Source organism: Apium graveolens, chromosome 10 (assembly GCF_009905375.1).
Source record: "Apium graveolens cultivar Ventura chromosome 10, ASM990537v1, whole genome shotgun sequence".
NCBI lineage: Eukaryota > Viridiplantae > Streptophyta > Magnoliopsida > Apiales > Apiaceae > Apium > Apium graveolens.
The window spans coordinates 224,439,503-224,455,513 of NC_133656.1; positions in this window are offsets into that span (position 1 = coordinate 224,439,503).

Consider the following 16,011-nt stretch of genomic DNA (forward strand, 5'->3'; position numbering starts at 1 on the left):
AATTCGATATCCCCACCCATGAGCTTGGGCTCGTGGCAATAGTTTTGCCCTAAAGATTGGAGGCACTACTTGTATGGAGAGAAGTGTGAGATTTACACAAGCCATAAGTGCTCTAGTGCATTTTTACGTAGAAAGAGCTCAACATGTGCCAGAGGAGGTGGTTAAAGCTAATCAAGGATTACGATTATGAGATTCTTTATCATCCAAGAAAAGCCAATATGGTGGCTGACGCCCTTAGTAGAAAGGAAAGACTCAAGATGATAATGTCTTCAGAAGAATTGGTAAGAGATTACGAGAAAATGGAAATAGAAGTGAAGGTAACCAGAGCCGGTACCGAAAAGCTGTTTAAGATTGTACTGCAGCCCCAATTATTGAAAAAGATCATATTGTGCCAAGAAAAATTGATGAATGAAGGAAGAGAGCCAATGACTGGAGAAGAGATTAATACCGAGAAATATGATAAGGGAATAATGAGGTGTTCCTACATAATTTGGGTTCCAAATGTTTAAGAGCTTAAAGATGAGATCTTAGATGAAAGCCCTAGTTTGAGGAATAAGATTTAGAGTAAACCCTGAACGTGATAGTCAGGGAGGTCGCCATCAAGATAGAAGGAACCCATAACATAATGAAGTGGAAAATGAGGATTTAAAACATGTAGGATGACCCCGATTATGGGGAGGAGGATGGAACGTTCAGACTACGGAAACAGAAGTCGAGTAAGGAAAGGAGACCCGAGACGGTACTCCTATACGACAATTCATGGACCTTTCTAGACAGAACTTAGACTATTATCCCCAACCACCACCCTGAGGAACAATGTGGTGAGAAATTATTTCAGGACCTTTAAGTCGCTAAGCTCTCAGAGTTCCAAGGAACAAGCTGACCCAGTCAAGGCAAGAGCCTGGCTAAAGGAAATATAGGAATCATTTGAGATTCTAAATGATTGATGAAGCGCAAAAGACTGTTTTTGTCACTTACCTTCCTAAGAGAGAGGCCCCCCACTGGTGAAAGGCGAAGAAAGACACGGGGCCAGAGGTTATAATAAACTGATTAAAGTTCAGTCAATTGTTTTCGAGAAAGTACTTCCCAAGGTTATAGAGATAGTGTAAAAGCTTTAGAGCCAGAACAAAGGTGGACGAGTATGATGAGTTATGAATCTAAGTTGTAAAAGTTGGCAAGATTCGTCCTGAGGACACGAATCCTAGAGTGACTTGATGTTTGAAGTAAATAATTAGTGGGTTCATGAAATGATTGTAAGAGAAAGGAAAATAAAATAAAACTGAAGTGGAAAGGAATATAAAGGCAATAGAGTTTGAGGTATGATAAGGGAGTTGGGTATGAGGAAACCCTAAATACTCGTAACAATAGAAATAGAAAAGTATGTAATTATCAGGATGAGGGTGATTCACCATGAGTTAAAATTGATGGTTAAAGGCATAAGAGGTACATATATTTTATCCCCTTTAAGTTGAGAGTATTCAATGAAACTTTGAGATAGTTCGAAGGATAAATAATGAGACGCTGATAGACTGAGGAGACAAGGAAGTAAGAAATTAGGAAAATTGGATGAAGGAAGTGACCTTCAAGAATGTGAAGTGTAAGGTCGGTGGCTTGATTCCCAGGAAGAGAGACGCCATGTATGAAAGATATCCCAACATTGAGATGACTGTTGAGATAAATAACAAAAGTAAATAAGGAATTATTAAGAAGAAGTTCACGTTGAACACGGCCAATATCTTCCAGAACATCCCTGTTGTCATTACCAAATTAGGCAGGCAAAGCGAAAAAAAAAACCGTTGTTATCTTTTGGAGGCCATATGGATTGACCTCAGTTTGAATAAGGATGTTATTGTGAAATTAAGTATAGACGATCGAAGTAAGAATGATTGAATAAGGTAATCTATCAAGTATATATGACCTGATTTATCCATGGAAGAGTGTAAGTATCTTTTAAAGGTGGAATTAAAGATAAAACCCCGATAACTTGAAATGAATCCTAGGGGAATGCATAAAGGTTGGCATTTCACCCTTAATAGGGACAACATGAGTTTTAACAGTATGAATGGGAAAGGATTAAGGTAACAACAACCTTTAAGGATCAGTGGAGAAATTTTTCAGAAGTATATAGACAATGATTCTGGTATTAGTAAATGGTATCTTGATATGCCCTGTGCCTAGGGTGTACCTGATGAAGGATTTAAGGATAACCTTAGAGGTTTTACAAGGAGAAAGGTAATATTCAAAGTTCTCAAGAATAGAAATTTTGATGAAGGAAATATGACGTAATTATAATAATGCCAGGTGGGGCACGTGTTGAACCATAAGAAAGTATAGATCGATCCAATGAGGGTCAAGATTGGTGAAAACAAGAAGGACCTAAGATAAGAGACGTCCTAAGTATGATCGAGAGTCAGTCGTGGCAATGTTCACATCTAAAGACTAAGGCAATGACTTATGGAAAAATGGCGATTTTTTTCTCACCAGGACTTAAGAGAAGCATTTTCACATAAGCAGTGATTGAAATGAGGTAGAAAATTTAGTTGGAGGTGGTTAAAATGACATTGATTGTAAGGAAATTTTACTATCAGGAAAGGCCAAAGAGGTGGCCAACACTTTAAGTGTAAGAGGACAATTATCGGCGCTCGTGCAAGAGGAATACAGTGATAATAGTTAATTCCGTGAAGGTTGTATTATGGTGTGAAAGATTGACATTCCTTCTGATGATTGTGCGGTACTCAACCGTAATAGTAGTTTGGTAAATATTTAATTCATGTAATCGCCGTGAGCGGGCTTTCTATCTTAGAAGGTCCTATCTTGAGATAAGCCAGGAGTATGTTACGAAAGGACTAAATGAACCTTTGAGCTTCATGTCTCCCAGTAAAGAAATATGGTTAATAATGGTATTAGCCTACTATCATTGCTTTGATTGAAACTCTTCTGCAATTTTATCTGCTTCATGTCATGTATGTACGTCAGGATCAGGAATGTTCTTCATGAATCATGAATGGTGATTATGTTACCTCCTTAGAAGGATTCGATATGATATGAATAGACTCCATATGGTTAGCTATTAAAACTTTATGGAAAACGAATTACTACAGTAGGTCAACGGTGGGCCATAGTAATACAGGAATGATTCTGCGAGTAATGAGCCGATTACTTATAACCGTGAGAGTTGTATTGGAATGGATGTTGAGAGTGAGTACCACTAATCGGGTCGTGGTGGTGTATAAGTTATCATTGATAGGCTAATTAAGTCAATTATCTACCTACTGAATACTTATTCCTTCTTATCAATAGAGAGCCGTATTACTATACGAGGAAGGTTGCGATGCAAGCATAGAATTCTAATAACGATGACGTCTAGAATGAAATCCCAGATTCGATTTTCGATGTCGAGGGAGTTTCAAAGGTAATTGTTTATAAGCTCGAGCAAGAGCATGGGTCCATAGAATGATGGACGAAATAGTGAAAGATTCAGGAACATGAATTGCGATGCTATAATACTTAATGTTGATATTTATGTACGTATATGTTTTGTTCTCCTATGACAAACCTCTATAGTTCAGAGGTAGATTCCAAGCCAGATATTTTGTGGCAGTATATTTTATATATATACAATTCTCTTCATTTCATTCTTTTCTCTCCTTTTCATTTCATGTAAGCTGAGAAGAACAACCCTTCTAGAAGGGGCGGTATTGCCGAATGACTATCTATCTGTGTGATAGAAGCCTAGTAGCATACCATCTATTGTTTAATTGCTTGTCAAGTACTAAAGGATGGCCACCTACTGTACTAACTATGCAATGTAACAAGTGTTCATGATCATAGTGATCTCTCAATAAATTCTTTTACTTCTATATGAAGGACCAAGCTTTCGAAGATGGAGGCAGCTAGAGATGAAGTGGTACCAAGTACGGTGGTATTCCGATTCTAACGCGTTCATGATACTAAGGTTGACGTGGTTATTAAAATGTTATAGAACGCTAACGAGCAAAAGTATAACCAGTATAATATTAGGAACGGAAGATAGTAGCGATTACGAACTGGAAAAGAATGGGTATTGAGAAGCAAAAGCTATAATGCTAGAAGCTATGATGAGAGTCTGTATAATAGACTTGAAAGAAATTTGGAATGATCACTTAACGCGGATTGAGTTTTCTTATGATAATCGATCGTATGTCAGTATCGAGGTATCGCCTTATGAGATCCTTGAGGGAAGACAATGTCGATCTCCCTTATGTTAGGATGAAGTTGTAGAGCGCAAGATGCTCGGACCCGCAGTAGTCCAAAGGACCAAGGATATAATAGATCTAATTAGAGGACGGCTGGTAGTAGCCCAAGATGGACATAAGAAGTATGTTGATTTGACACGAAAGGACAAAGAATAGGAAGTAGGGGACCTAGTGCTGTTATAGGTATTCCCTTGGAAATGATGGATGTGGTTCGGAAAGAAAGGAAAGCTAAGCCCACGAATTGTTGGACCCTTGGATATATTAAGTTGTATTGGGAAGTTAACATATGAGCTAGCCTTACCCCGAACCTTAGCAAGTTCATAACGTGTTCCATGTATCAATGTTAAGAAAGTGTAATCCGGATGCCAGACAAATAGGGGCATATGAGCGCATAGACATGCAACCAGACGTAACCTATATGGAGCAACCAGGAAGGGTTATAGATCAAAAATGGACAAGTGCTTAGAAGAAGGGTTATAATGTTAGCCAGGGTTTGTGGCAGAACCACAATGTGGGAAAATTGACTTGAGAGTTAGAAAGTGCAATGCTAAGAAAGTATCCTTATTCATTTTCTATCTGATTCCGGGACGGAACCCTTTTAAGGAGGGGAGACTGTAATAACCCCAATTTTTGGAAGTTTTGAAATACAGATGAATAGTAACTTTTGCTGATGATGTTGATTAAGGAAAATTATCAGACCACGCTATATAGGAGTACTGTTATGGAAATTCTAAGATCGTATTAGTATTTCATAAAGTAAATAAGTGTATGTAAAGATCGTCAGAATCCAAATTCGAACACTTTAATTTTTCCCGAAAATCCACCAGATACCAAAAGAATTGAGTATAAGATAACATGATTAAAAGGTTTTAATTCAAGGATTATAAGAGAGGATCATAAAATGAATATAAAATATTGAGAAAGGTTTAGGGGAACCCAAGTAATAAGATCCCGTGTATGATCCCTCAAACGATAAACGAGAATGAAAGTTAAGCGAACCATATAACAGATCAGCGGTCATTAGCCAAGTAATTAGGGGTTAATCAAAGAGGTTAATGGACGATGATGTCATCACACAAACAAGAGGAAGACAAGTGTAACAAGATGACATATGCAGATGACATGAGCATGACAAAGTAGGAAGGATTGGTTGGTTGATTGTCAGCCACACAATTTTTACCATGGTAACAATTTAATTAACAAACAAAAGGTAGCAACCAAGCCAAGGCAAAACAAATCACAAAACACAAATTAGAAGTTGACTTTTGCTTTCCAAGAACAAAAGCTCTCGGCCAAAACCAGAGCAGCAACTTCAAAATACCATATCTCCTTCAATACTTACTAAAATGTTGTGTTCTATATCTCTTTGGAAAGGTATTGAGATGGCCTACAACTCTTTTTCACAAGTCTCGTCCAAATAAGCATGGTAAGACCCTCATTTTTATAGTTCTTTAAATCATACTTTTAGAAACTTCAAAACCTAACTTTGTGTTCTTGATTTCTTTGGAAAGATCAAGCTTGTAGGAGGTTAGATTAAGGCTCCCTAAGGATTCCTAGCAACTTAACACCTACCAAGGAATGTATCAACTTTAAACCCTAGCTTTGATTTTATGATTCCATTAAGTTTTATTGAAGCATTGTTAGTATTAAGGCTTGATCTTTGATTATAAGTAGTTTTAGTGGATTTGTATTGGTTTTGAAGATTGGGTCTTTGATTGGTTGGATAAATTGGTAAAACTTGGAGTTGGGGACTGAGTTTGAATTATGATGGTTGAATATTGTTGTATTGGTGGTTGTGAGTAAATTGATGATAATTTAGAGTGTTAATTAAATTGGAAATCGTGTAAACATAAACGTCATAATGCCCGATTTTCCTTAACTGTTCTGTTCTTAACTTTAGGACCCGTGAACTCACTGAAAGATTATAGCCTTTTCCATGTTTAGATATTTCATGTTACGAGCTTCGTTTTGATATATGGTTCGCTTGAATCCGATGTACGGTTTAGGAGAAACGACCGTTTTAAGTAACGACATTTCACGAACGAACCATTACCCCTCGCCTTACTTTAAAACCTTGGTTAAGGCCCTTAAATGACTAATTGGAGTATGAAACATTTATGTAAAGTGGATTAGGCAGTTGGTAGGGTATTCGCGAAAGAATCGCCTTAAAATTCTTAATGGTCAATTTATTAAAAATGGTGGAGCCGAGGGTACTCGAGCGACTTAAGTGAATCGTTAAGCGCAAAAGCGAGCGTTAGAGTCTAATTGATTAAAGTCTAGATTCTTAAGCGACTTTGGTTTAGTTCCAACTTATATGTTGTTTATAGGTTACCAGACTCGTCCCAGGCCTTTTACCACCCCCAGTCGCTCAGGCAAGTTTTCTACCCGTTATACTGTTGTTGTGATGTAAATATATGTATATGCATTATCTTGTGATAAGTGCATGATTGTTATTAGCAAATTTTGCGATATATTGGAGCATGCTGATATGGTATATATACATGTCTGTTTTGTAATTTTGATATCTAATTGTTGATTCAAATGCTTATAAGTTGCATAATACCTATGCTAGAGATAAGCAGTAGTTGTGTATACCCTTAGTATAGGGGACCCAAAGGTGAACATTTTCTAAACCGGGAGTCGATGTTCCCGAGTATAATATATATATATATATATATATATTTATTTATATATATATATATTGATATAGTTTTCAAAACTATTAATCGAATAAGGTTTATTTGATAACTTTATTTTATTTAATGAATATTATTTTGAATATTCATTCGAGGACTTATGACTCCGCTTACTTTATTTAATGAATATTATTTTGAATATTCATTCGAGGACTTATGACTCCGCTTATTTTATTAAATAATATTCTTTATTTTATTAAAGAATAATGTTTCGATAATCAAACTTATTTTCGATTATTCAAATAAAGATCGTGCTTTCGTATAAGTATATCTTTGGTTATTTATTATTCATTTCAAGTATGAGTTGTAAAACTTCTACTTCAATTATATTTATAAAGATTATCCTTATGGGAATATTATTTAAATAATAATATTCAGATATTCTCCAACATATCAGGACTGGTTTATTTTATTAAATCAGCATTACTCCAAATATTCTTAAAAATATTTTCGAGTCTTCAAAATGATTTTAAAAGTTAGAGCGGATCCCAAAACTCATTTTTATATTTAAGATCTTCCTTTCAAAGGGGATTTAAATACTCGCTCAAAACTTGAGGGATTTGGCTCTGTGGTGTATTTTATATTCGCAACAAGGTTGCTATTTTGAGAAAACATTTTGATTACTTGCCCAACGTTCGGGAAGTAAGTCCATCTATTTGAGTCGGCATAAGCAGCATGGGCTCAGTGGGCGTCCATGAAAGTGTAATTGGCTCAGTGGGAGTCCATCAATGCGTAAGTGGCTGAGTGGCAGTCCAGCATAGGTCCTAATGCGGCCAGGGTGATGACCAGTGGGGAATTCGTCCATCTACTAGTAGAAATGGTTACTTATTGGTATTTTTGCCTGATCAGCAAGATATCAAATTTATGCCAAGGTTTTCTCCTTTCCAAAATTCATTGGATATTGCAACTCTGTTTATAATTTTCATAACAGAGGTTTTCAAGGAGTGTATGAAATGTATATATATATATGTATATATATATATATATCGGGACTTAATGAAGTATCTCGTAACTTCATTTCTTTCAAATGATATTTCAAATATTGAATCTATTCAAGTCTTATCTTGTAGTCTCATCAGTGTGATGAACTTTTGAAACTAATTATAACTTGAACGGGGGTAGTTCAAGTAGTATTCGGAAAAGATATAAGTATATTGGAGTATCTTGTAACTTCATCTTTTGAACTTATATCTAGTAAATGATTATCTTATGCATGTCAAAGATTTTCAGAAAAACGTTGAGACAAGGTTAGATATATGAGATCACCTTGCAACGATATTTTTATACAGTTATAAATTGGAACTCTGTGTATATTATACATGTTAGAGGATTTCAAAGATTGTGAAAAGTATTTATGTATGTATATACTGAATATTTTGTGACTTGGTCGCGTTAAGATATCAACTTGGTTCATTTCTTCTTAACCAAGACTTTCTTGAGTACTATGAGAATGCTCATATATTGTAAATTATTATACATACTATTTCGGTGGGCTTGTTGCTCACCCTTGCTTTCTTCTTTCATCACACAACATCAGATAGACAAGATGAACAGGACCAAGCTCCCAATTCGCGAGCGGATAGGAAACGTTCTGCAGTTTCCTATAGGCGTTGATGTCGCCATAGCTGAGGTAGTAACTACCAATAGGCTAGGCTTTCAACTTTTGATGTACCAGACTTATGTATCTTTATGAATTATAATAATGGTAAAAAAATGTAAATTTATTCAGAAACCCTTTTAAGGTGTAATGGCATATAATTGTGGAATAAAATGACTCGTGTTATTTTTGGATATTCATCTCTGAGACTATAACATTTGGTGTGTGTGTTTATTGTGGGGTCACAGTACGGAGTAGTTGATTGTTTATTAAGATTGGGTGTTATTAAGGGAAATGGAACTCTTGACAACCCGGATCCCCGACCTCGGATTTGGGGGTGTTACAGATTCTTCCTTTTAAATTAAATATTTCAAATCAATAATCGATAATCAGATGATTCCCAGATCGGGTGGAGCATTGTCAAGAGGCGTCGCTTAATAACCCTTTCTTACAGATAGAAATCTGTTGATTACAGAATCATCCTTTCACTCAATATTGAAAATTCATATTCAATTACGTGTTTCATAAACACAAGAATCTCATGATCGTATTCATAATATTTATTTTTAAGGCAAGAAACGATTCTTATTCTAGATTTTCTAGAGCACGCCTTATATTGATTTAAGTTCACCTAAATCTATCATCGCATGGTAAACATAGGCATATATCTCATATATAAAATTAAATAAACAAGTAAATGTAAAGTACAATAAAGTAAGAGTGTTTGGTTATGGCCCCATCCTATGTGATCTTTATCAAGCTCATGATAAAGATCAAGGTCAATCTAATATGGTGATGGAAATAAATACAACTACTTATTACATAAGTCTTCTTCTTTGTTTAGACTTCTTCTATGCCTCGTCTTCTTCTTTGTATCACCTCCATTGGATAGCCTTCTTGAGTCTTCAATTACGTTACATGATTGAAAGTAAAACTAATCTAATGAACTTACAAGAATAACTCGAGTTACATTCGAGATTTATGATTACAAATATTGACGACATGCAAGTCGTATTTAAAACCAAAACCAAAACCATTACACTAAGGTCGAAAGGCCATAACCATCCACCATGCTCATACAACACATAAAAGCATGTTAAAACACATAATCTGATCTTAACATATCATATTATCCATGATCTAATCATAAAAAGAAAATATGACAAAAATAAGAATCACTGTTTACGGGCAGTAAACGATGTCAAACGCCTTACAGACGAGTCGTTGATAGTTTTAGCTATCAGTTTTGTTCAGACGCTTGTTTACCTATGGAATAGGGTATTCGTTTGCGTAAATCGGACACCAGACCCAGATTTCAGCAAATCTGCAGCAGCCAATTCAGAATCCGTATCTAATATGATTCTCATAATTAGAACAAACATAAATCATGTATATATCAGTATATATACAGATTACATAATCATCTTATGATTATACAACTCACATAAATATCATATATTCAAAACCATACATATATAAGCATATTATATCAACATCAAATCATGGCGAATCACGTACATGCTCATATATCGAAAACAGTTAAACACATAAACGAATTAAAAACTTTTCACAAGTAGCTCTGATGCCATTGAAGGGTTTTTAGCACATAAACGCAGCGAAAACGTAAATTTAATCTTTAAAAAAAAACCGAAACCCTCCGCAGGATCCATGCGAAAAAAATAATATTTAATTCGTAGTTCAGTATGTTTACCTTAAGAAGCTTTACGTTAATGGAAAGATGGAGGTTTTTAATAGCGATCCAAGAACGATGAACGGAGATCCTTAGCAGCTGCTCCTCAAGTGTGAAGCACTCCACCGGTATCCACCAAGAAAACGATGTAATGAAGGAGGAGGAGATGGAGAGAATTAGGGTTTTGTAAATCTTTTTGTTTGAGGCAAAAATAGGGTTTATAATAGTATATTTATAGGCAAAATTTTCAGCTGAAATTTTTCCCATAAAATATTATTATTATTAACCCTTTATTATTCTCACTAATAATTAAAACACCTTTTAATTATTAATTCTTTTTCTAAACACTTTAGAAATAATTCTCTCACTTGATTTAATTTCCAAAAATTAAATTCTTAATTAATAATATTAAAAACTTTTTCTTAATTAATTTATAATCAATTAAATCTCATTTAATCAATTATTAAATTTGCCAATTAATTATTTACTTCATAAATAAATAATTATCAGCCATTATTAATTAATTCCTCCACCATTAAATCATTCTCTTTTATGGTGTGACCCTGTAGGTTCAATATTAAGCCGGTAGTAGAAATAAATAATAATAAAACTATTTTATCATTATTTATATAAATTCTCTAATTCATTAAATATGATTAATTAATTAATCATATTTATTCTACATCGTGAGAGATACTTCTCAGCATATCGCGACTATCCGGATAATACGAATTCACTGCTTAGAATACCAAGAACCTATTCAGTGAGTAGTTACTGTAAGTTAATTCCTTCTACCCTGCAATGTCACGATTAAATACAAGGCATGGAACTTGTGTCAAGCCTATCTTATTTAATCACTTGCTTTCCCATTCATTATGCTTAGTTCTATTTAATGTAACGACCGGGAAATTTACGTTGCACAATATCATATTTATAATAAATTATGTGTATTAATATGTCAATTATGTGTGATTATCTGTTAAACCCTAGTTGCTATGTGTTACGTGTATTCCGTGTCATTTCTGTATTTTTACGGTATTTTTCAGATGTTTTATTTCATATTCGTAGGTTTCATTGCAAACGTTTTACGACCCAAACAATGATTTTAAAGCCAGTATTTCAAATAAAATAATAGGCCTTATTTTTCATCAAACAGCTTTTACAATCGCATTATTCTGAACATCTAGATATTTTATAAATTTTCTCGTTTTACGAAAAATGATTTTTCCGGGCCCCATTGTGTGTTAAAAACCCCACAAAAATCACATTTTTATTTTTATAAAATTATAGAACTTTTATTTATACCATTTCTTTGTATTTTTGAATTATTCACAATTTTTGGGAATTTTTGGCATATATATTGCATATATAAAATATTTATAAATTAAATTTTAATACCCAAAAATTATGAAAATTAGGGCCAAATATTTTTATTAAATGTATAATTAGCCCCTTAATTTTATTTAGGAGTATTAATTTTTCAGCTATAAATACCCTAATTATTATTAATTTAATTAATTAAAATCAAAAAAATTCAGCAAAAATCCCCAAATTCCAGAAATTAGGGTTTGGTGTTCTTGAGATTCAACTAACGATTTCATCGTGATTCCGACCTCCAAATCAGACATGTAAGTAGTCGTTGCAAAGCTCTTGATCTCTACTTTCTAATTCTGTTATCAATTTTGAGTTTTATTGCTTCGATTTTCAATTCGTATTTTTAGGGTTTATAGCCGAATTGGGTATTTGCAAATCGTTGTGTTTTGGTTGATGAAAATGATATGAATCGATTGCCCAGGTTGAGTAGATGATGATACATATTTTTAATTAATTTTTCTATTCCCGGATTAGTGAATTGTATTTTTGAGTTTCAACCCGTTTTGATCGGGTAAGCTCGTCGATTTCTGAGTTGTTTGGCACCGGTTTCGTCGAGTTTGGTTCTAATTTTCGCGTCGCCGGATTGTTACGTCGCCGCCGCCGTGTTCGTGAACTCTCCGACATCGTTGTCGACGAAGGAGGAGGAGGATAATGTTGGGCGTGTTGTCGAGTGAAGCTGCAGAAGAAAAACCGAAGCCAGGACTTGTAGTTTCGTTGTTTGAATCCCCGGTTTCGTTCACCGGAAAACCCACCGGTAACGACGCCGGTGGGGCTGTTCTTGGACGACTCGGGTGACCCGGTTTCAACCCGGTGTTCGACCCGGTTTCGATCCAAAATCCCCCAATTTATTTATCTGATTTCTGTTTCTGGAATTAAAATTTATTTACTTTTATTTTGATAATACAGAATTTAATTTTTGTAAATTATAAAAATCAAATAAAAATCAGATTAAAAATCTGAAATATTTTGTAAATAATTCCTAAATTATTTTCTTAAATTATAAATTCGAATTTAGTGATTTAATTAAGTATTTAATTATTTATTTATTCATTTATCTATTTACTTATTTATTATTTAATAGTTAATAATAAATAATTAAGGGTTATATTAATCGAATATTACGAAAAATGATTCGATAATTAGGGAAATAAAACGATTAACTCGTAATTATACGAGTAATAGAACGATAAGTTCGATTATTGCTATTATTATTATTATTATTCAGACGATAGTGAATTATTCGTATAATATCGTAATAATTATTCGTAATGAATAATTAAATACAGATAATTAATTTAAAGCGTATACTTGTAATAATAACAGTAATGTTTCGATAATTATGCGAGAAACGCGAATAACTCGTAGAAATACGAGTAGTGGATCGTTGAGTTGAAATATAATTCAAATAAAGACTCATTTATTCAATAATTAGCGTACCAGTTCATGACATCGATTATTTATTTATAAATAATCGATCTAATCGAATAAATAACGATAAGTTGTAAATATTTGTAATAAATTGTGATTAATCCTAATAATTAGGGATTAATTATTTTAAATTATTAAATAATTATTTATTAATTATTTATTAGTTATTTATTTATTAAATATTTAAAAAGTGATTAATTATTTCGATAATTAATCACATAATTTTCAATAAATTATAACTTCTTCATTTTAACTCCAAAAATTATAAAAAAATTATTTTTGACTTTGATTTTTCTTAATTAATTATTTAAAAATTATTTTAGGATTTAAAAAGGTTGTAATAATTATTTATATTGAATAATAAATTTAATTATCCGTGTTTAATTGATAATAATTCAACTGTTAGTCCGATTTGAGCGAAACGAAAGCCATTTTACTCAGAAAAATGAATCCTTTTCATTAAAAATAATATGAAGACCTAATTTCTTCTCGAAATTAGTTGACTTTATTAATTACTTGATTATCAGTCGAAATACGTGTCGAGACGAGTCCGAAAAATTCCGAAAAAATGGGAAATGAAGCAGAAGGTGATCAACGGAGCAATCAGCGAGTCGATTTTGATTCTAAAAATTATTTTAACTATAGAAATGATTATGTGCTTATATGTATTATGTGGTTAATCGAGTCTTACTTGCTTATATGTAATATGAGAGGCGGTCATAAGCGCATGGGTAGATAATAGGAACGAAATGAAGTCGATTCAAGATGCAAATTGAAGTACAAAATGACTTAACCAGTCCATTTTGCTAACAGAAGCTAAGCCAGCAAGGCAGGTCAAGTAGGGGATAGACGGAAGTGATTTAATTGCAGTAAGTCGCACAGAAGGCAAGTTTTTCCCCTATTCTACTTTCAGAATAGTAATATTCATTTCGTATTCTTATTAAGCTTGTATTCCTTTAATTCCTTTATTCATATTTCGATTCATATTTCAGTTCGATTCTTGAATTATTCCTTTCATTTGAATTCATTATTCATATTCCAATTGTTACTCACAATTATGGATATATTCTGGTGATTAGAATATATCAAAGCATACCGATTTGTTCTGGTTGCTATTCCAGGGACTGAATAATACTACTTATGGGATTAAGTCTACTTAATCCTAAGGACCGGGACATAACCGGATCCTTGAAATGGGCCGTAGTGCCTGGGTGCTCGACGGGATCTATATAGTGAGATATAGATCTGCACTGTATCCTGACTGATCAGCAGGGTATAGCTGCGAACTTGAGTCCAGTTTAGTTCAATTGTATTCGCCAGTAATGGCCTTCTTTCTATTCTTATGAGGTTATGTCTTTGCAGATATACCTGGGTTACGGATTCAATTATAATGCTTTAACACTGTTTATATTTTGTGGACTTGTTGAGCAATTTTGGCTCACCCCTTTTTGTTGTTATTCACCTTATTATTTTTAGTTAAGAAAGAATATGAAACCCATCGGGACACGAGTGGTAAAGAAGCGGGTCAAGCCTCGGGATCCTCTCATACCCAAGGTGTTGATCCCAATTCAGGAAGCAAGTTTTGAGTTGCCCGAGCAGGTGGAGTATTGATAGATAGTATGTGTGTTTGAATAAAAGCTGAACTTAGTTTAAAAATAAATTAGACAATGGTTTGTAATAAAGAGAGTTGTGAGATTTTAAATGTTGGTTTGTAATTAAAGTAGTTAGTGGTTCTTGTTTTCATACTTCAACCTAAAAAGGTTATGGTTAGTGTTAAAGGGGTTTAATTTCATTTCTTTATTATTTATTAATAAGCTTGTACAGGTTTGATGATTAGCTCGTAACCCCCAGACTTATACCCCGGGTTTGGAGGGCGTTACATTTAATGTTTCTAATTTCATTCACTCTGGCCAGAGATTCCTGAACTAACATAAGTGGATCAGCATTGAACATTCTCTTCCTACACTGGAAGGGGTAGATCCTTTATTGATCATACACTATCTTCGTGTACAAATTCATATACCCAGTAGAGCCCTTATAATTATCCCTTGAGACTAAGAACTAAACCAAAGCATAGCTCAGTGTACACAAGATGACTATGATGACCTCAAGTCTAAGGATACTTCTACAACTATCACTATGTGAACAACTGCTGACACGTGAGTGAACTCCATCAGTTGTTCAGCTGTGTGAGTCATGTTCAGTGAACTTATTCTATAATAAGCACCTACATACTAGCTATAGTGTCACCACATAAATGTCTATGAGAACAGACATCCTTCATAATGAAGCAAGCATATTATGTACCGATCTTTGCGGATTATTAATTACCAGTTAGTAATCCTATGACCAGGAACTATTTAAGTTTAGAGTTATCATCTTTTAGGTCTCATTATTATGATCTCATCACAATCCATAAAAATCTTTACTCTAAACTGTATTATATCATATTTAAACATTTAAATAGATAGAGCCCGCAATAAAAACAAAACAAGCCTTTTATTAATATCAATGAAATCAAAACAGATTACATAAAAGTTATTCCTAAATCCTCATACATGATTGGACTTAGGACATATCTCTTTCATATGGAATGCTGAAAACCCGTGATTTGGAGATCCAACAAAAGAAGAACATGAAAGGTCAGAAAATGAAAGTTGTTGCTCTTAATGTTGAAGCTCACAAGTGCAAGAAAATGGCTAGTGAGAATTCAAGAAGAAGAAACACCATTAAGATGTCAGATACTGCTGAATCATCATATCCTGACACAGATACTGATGAGGATTCTGAGATTGAACTGGATGATCCTCAAGTAGTTCAAATGGCTTCAATGTTGGTGAAAGGTTTCAGGAGGATGAGATTTGGAATGCAACGGAGAAAAGGTGATTTTAACAAGAAGTACTCTGGTGATGGCAAAGGAAAGTTCAGAAAGAATGAAGGTCAGTATTTCAAGGGAAGAAAATTTGACAAGGCTAAGGTGACATGCTACAA